We start from the raw sequence: 5074 nt of genomic DNA, 5'->3' as shown, positions 1-5074 counted from the left end.
TGGCCGGAAAAGAGTCTGTAGATTGGGAGAATAACCTTAACCACTATTGTATCGGAACGTACTTCTACGGCCTTTCTCCATTTGCAGGTTCACCTAGTTGAGGTCTTAATTACTCTACATGGGAGTAATTAAATGGAGAGTGATCATTTCTTCTCCTCCTTCTTAGTGAATTAGGCCCAATGTCTCACCCACAATGGCCACCCCCTGCAGGACTTCTTTCAGGGAGTAGTTTGACCTCTAGTGTCTGTCACAGAATATCTATCATGCTATATGAAGAAAACTAGGACTTTATCCTACCCAAAATTTCCATCCTTAGCAAGACTTTATTTCAGGCAGTAATTTGATCTCTAGTGTCTGCCAGAGTGTATCCATCATGTGCCTTAATAGGGCTCTCTAAACTTTGTAAGCAAAAGGCCAGTTTAATGTCCTTCAGACTTTAGGGGGGAGCTGGGCTGTGGACAGTGGAAGTAAAAAATGCCGCAGCATATGTGGGAGTGAACAATTGCTCAGGCTTGGTGCTCAGTAGAAGTGAAAAAAAAAAATCAAAGCGCATGTAGTTCGTAGGAGGAAGGATAATGCCCCATTATTGGTTTTGGTGGGAGAAATAGTGCCCAGGCATTGGTGTCAGTGGAAGAAATGGTGCTCCATTGTTGGTGGCAGTGGGAGGAATAGTGTTCGACTACTGGTGTCAGTGGGAAAAATAGTGCCTCAACCTTTGTTTACAGTGGAAGGAATACCCAAGGGCCAGATAAAGGCAAGCAACAGGCCACAGTTTAGATACCACTGTGCAATAAGAAGATAACTAGACCTTTGTCCTACCTAAAATGGCAGCCCCCAGAAGGACTTCTATCAGGTAGGATTTCGACCTCTAGTGACTGCCAGAGTATATCCTTAATGTGCTATATCAGTGGTCTCTAAACTGTGGGCCTTTGCTAGCCTTTATTTATAAATTAGAGATTTGTACAAGTTGCTGTTTTTAACCACTTTACCACCGGAGGATTTTGCTGTCTTACGTCCAGGCCACTTTTTGCGATTCGGCGCTGTGCGACTTTAACTGACAATTGCGCGGTCGTGCGACGCCGTACCCAAACGAAATTTATGTCCTTTTTTTCCCACAAACAAAGCTTTCTTTTGGTGGTATTTGATCACCTGTGAAAAAATAACAATATTTTTAACATTTTTTTATATGAAATTCCCCCCCCCCCCAAAAATATGTAAAAATGTAAAAATCTAATTTTTTTTCGCAATAAGCGTATTTTGATTGGTTTGCGCAAAAGTTATTGCGTTTACTAACTAAGGGAAAGATTTCTGTCATTTTTGGTGTTTTTATTTTTAACGCGTAATGGCGGTGATCTGCGATTTTTTTTTGCGGGACTGCGACATTGCGGCGGACAGATCGGACCCTTGACTGACATTTTTGACACTTTTGGGGGTACCAGTGACATTACTGCAGTAATCAGTGCTATATATATGCACTGTTACTGTAAAAATGACACTGGCAGTGAAGGGGTTAATTTTATTGGAGAGGGAGGGGTTAATGTATGCCTGGTGCTTACTGACGTGTGGGGGGGGAGGTGACTTTGTGAGACAGGGACAGATCGGATGTCCAGCTATGCTGAACACTCTGATCTGTCAGAGATCCGCCCGCTCTGTTTACACAAGCGGGCGGATCTCCTCACTCGATTCCCCGACGATCGGGGCAGAGCAGCGGCGATCGCCGCTGCTCCTCCCCTGGCCCGACTCCCGCTGTGAATGAAAACAGCGGGAGCGTGCCTCCGGTGGCGCGCAAGCGCCGCCTACAGGGGGAGGAGTCCAGCGACGTAGGTCTACGTCGCTGGACGGGATCGTGCCACTTTGCCGCAGTACGCTCAATGTGAGCGGTTGGCAAGTGGTTAAAGACCACCGGCAGCCTGTACAGTACGGTACACAACGAGTAGAGTGTTTTGACAGAACACTGGGTAATTAGCAAAAAAGTTGTTTCCGCTTTGGAGGCCGCTATCAGACATCCCAAGTCTCCCGCCTTTGGCCAGCGGCTCACAGACACTCACAAGAGCCGTACAATCTCCCGGCTGCTGCGGGAGACTTAGGATGTCTGCAGTCAGTGACAGAGCCGCTGCTTCCTGTATAGTTCCGGCTCTGTCACAGTGATATGAAATGCACTCCACCTGTGACAGGAGCCATACTGGAAGACACTAGAACATGAGCGCAAGTGCTCTGGACCGTGACATGTACCCTAAAGCTTAAACATTGCATAATCGTAAGGAAAAGGGGATAAATATTAAACTAATCAACTCACTCACCCAGCGCTATATTAAACACACAATGAATTTGATGTTAATCCCAATCCCTTACGGAAAACAATTCAGCAGCTGCTATAATTGTTAAAACAAATGAACCCAGGTGCAAAGAAATGAACCTAATAGAGTTAATTATAAGTACATAAATTCACACTAGCATCGCTAATAGTACATCCACACTAAACACTGAACGGGTGAACAATGACTGGGTAATCACAAAGTCGCACCCTCAGCATTGATAATGTACACAAGTCCATAAACGACAAACAAGGAATGAATATTCTATGGCTTGAATTGCCCCAATATCCAAGTGAACAGAATAGAAAGGGCCGCAAAAAAAGTCTGTATTCAAAAAGGTAACTGCGTGCACCTCCACCGCACCACTGTGAAGCCCCTCAGCAATTCACACTCACCAGATATGACTGTTAATGCGCGTCTCTCCAATCTCCTTAAGGTTTATACCACCTGAAAGATCCAAGTCCTGCTTCTCAACCAGACCCGCCAATTCAGATGATATTCCACCAACCACGTTATTTATTCACTTAGTCTCATATATGCAAGGAAAGAAAATAAAGGAAGGAGGACTCATAGCGTAAACACGCATAAGATTTATTCAACAAATAACCCCCTTACCCCTAAGTGCCGGTTCACACTACCGCGGCACGACTTCGGGGGCGACCTGTGAAGTCGCGTGCACCGCGACTTCGGCGCGACTTGCACGGACTTCACATAATGGAAGTCAATGCAAGTCGCTCCGATGTCGCCCCGAAGTAGTACAGGAACTATTTTCTAAGTCTGAGCGACTTGAGTCGCTCCTATTAGAACAGTTTCCGTAGCACACAATGGACCGTGACTTGTCAGGCTGACCAGTCGCCTGACAAGTCGCGGTAGTGTGAACCGATACTAAAATTCAACTCACATTGATATATTGTAACCAAGCATAATCAGATCAAAACTTAAGGAAAAAACGGTAACCGGTCTCCTCCGCCGACTCCACTCAGCATCTCCACGGCTCGGTACCTAGCAGACAGAGCTCAGTGGCGTGACGTCAGATGTTACCTTGGTGACTGCGTGCTCACGGCCTTACGCGTTTCATCATCAAAGGACTTCTACGGAGGGCCCTCCTGGGTTCATAAACATTGCATAAGTAAAAAAATAAGCAAAGCAACAATAAGAATAAATGATTTAGAAGTCCAAAAAATCTGTAGTCAATACATATAAAGGCAGCCATCTGGGGGGACCTGAAGTAAAGTCCCGAAAACTGTAGAGGGAAAGAAAGAAGAGAGAAGGCGCCTCTAAGTGTAGTATTACGAGATTGATAGGAAAATAAGAATAAACCACTCACAAATAGAGGAGTAAGTAAGCCTGTAACAGATGTCCAGTGTGAACTGTCAGATTCCTCAGGTACTGGTGGAGGACGAGGGAGGGGGTCCGTGCACCGTGAGGGAAACTGCCGGCTGAATCAGTAGAGCAAATGCCCAGAACCATCTCCCCGGCCGAGAGATTCAAGAAGCTGTGTGCAAGAGACATTCTGGATATACAGCTTGGATACTCTTTCCCCTGGAGGACTCAACAAAAGCATTGTTAAGCATTTCCATTGGCTTAACACTGTATCTTGGTTTTGAACTATATAAACCCATGAGCTTGTGAGTGAGATATGGAAGGGATTATGAGATGAAATAGGTAATATGGATCTGCATTCCTTTTTTTTTTTTTCTCGCCCAGGAGCCTATAATTTTACACATAATCCATCCACAAATTGTTATAAATAATACCTCATTTTTCTTAACAATACCTCCCTCTTTTCTCTTAACACCGAGCTTTGGATATTCTCTACGCCCACTGGTCACATTCTCATAGTTTCCAAAATTTAAAAAAAAATTTCCAGGGACACTTTGCAGCACAGTTATCAATTACTTACCACACCCACTTCCATGAAGCTCTGCCCACTCTGCATAATTAATCTCCGCCTACTTATCAGATTATAGAGTCTACTCAATGTAGAGAGAATTACAGGAAATTAAAAAAGGAATTTCAAATTTAAGGCCACAATAGCAGAGTTGGAATAATTCTCCCATTTAGCTGCACTACTTCTGCGTAACATTTATGGGCAGCCCGATTAACAGGCGCTTCCAGGGACAATATAAATTACCTGGGACAGGCTCCTATTTGCAGGGACTGTCCCAGGGAAAAAGGGACAGTTGGCAAGTATGCATTCTGACTCCCCTAAGGTCTGAGGGACAGTAAACTGGCCCTTTGGAAAGTTGGGAGACCCCTGTGCTATATGGAGAAAAACAGGACTTTGTCTTACCCAAAATGGCCGCCCCCCTTAGTACTTCTTTCACACAGTAGTTTGACCTCTATTGCCTGCTATGCTGAGAATGTTAGGATTTTGTCCTACCCAAAATGGCCGCCAGCCTAAGCTGAGCCTGGTTGGAGCTCTAGTGTTTGTGGCCTCTCACAGGAAAATGAATCTTAGTAAGGATCAGATTGTGTGTAGGATGACACTGTGACATGTGGTGACAGGAGGAATGGTGTATTCCTCATATAAAATGCTCAATGTTACTTCTCACAAAGAGTTCAGCCTTCCAGCCTGTTTGGCTTGGTGCAGTCATTAAAAACCTAATATATTGTGCTGCTGCATGACTGTCAGCCTGCCATCGGTCCTTATTCTGCCCTTATTAAAGATGGTGGCCTCTGCACTGGAGAGCCTGCGGCTCCCCACGTGGCGAGACACCCTACTCTGCTAGGCGTGCGGCCCCGCCTCTGCCGCAGAC

Source organism: Pelophylax lessonae, assembly GCF_965119305.1.
Source record: "Pelophylax lessonae genome assembly, chromosome: 12".
NCBI classification, from domain to species: Eukaryota; Metazoa; Chordata; class Amphibia; order Anura; family Ranidae; genus Pelophylax; species Pelophylax lessonae.
Note: the sequence above shows the minus strand (reverse complement) of the source record.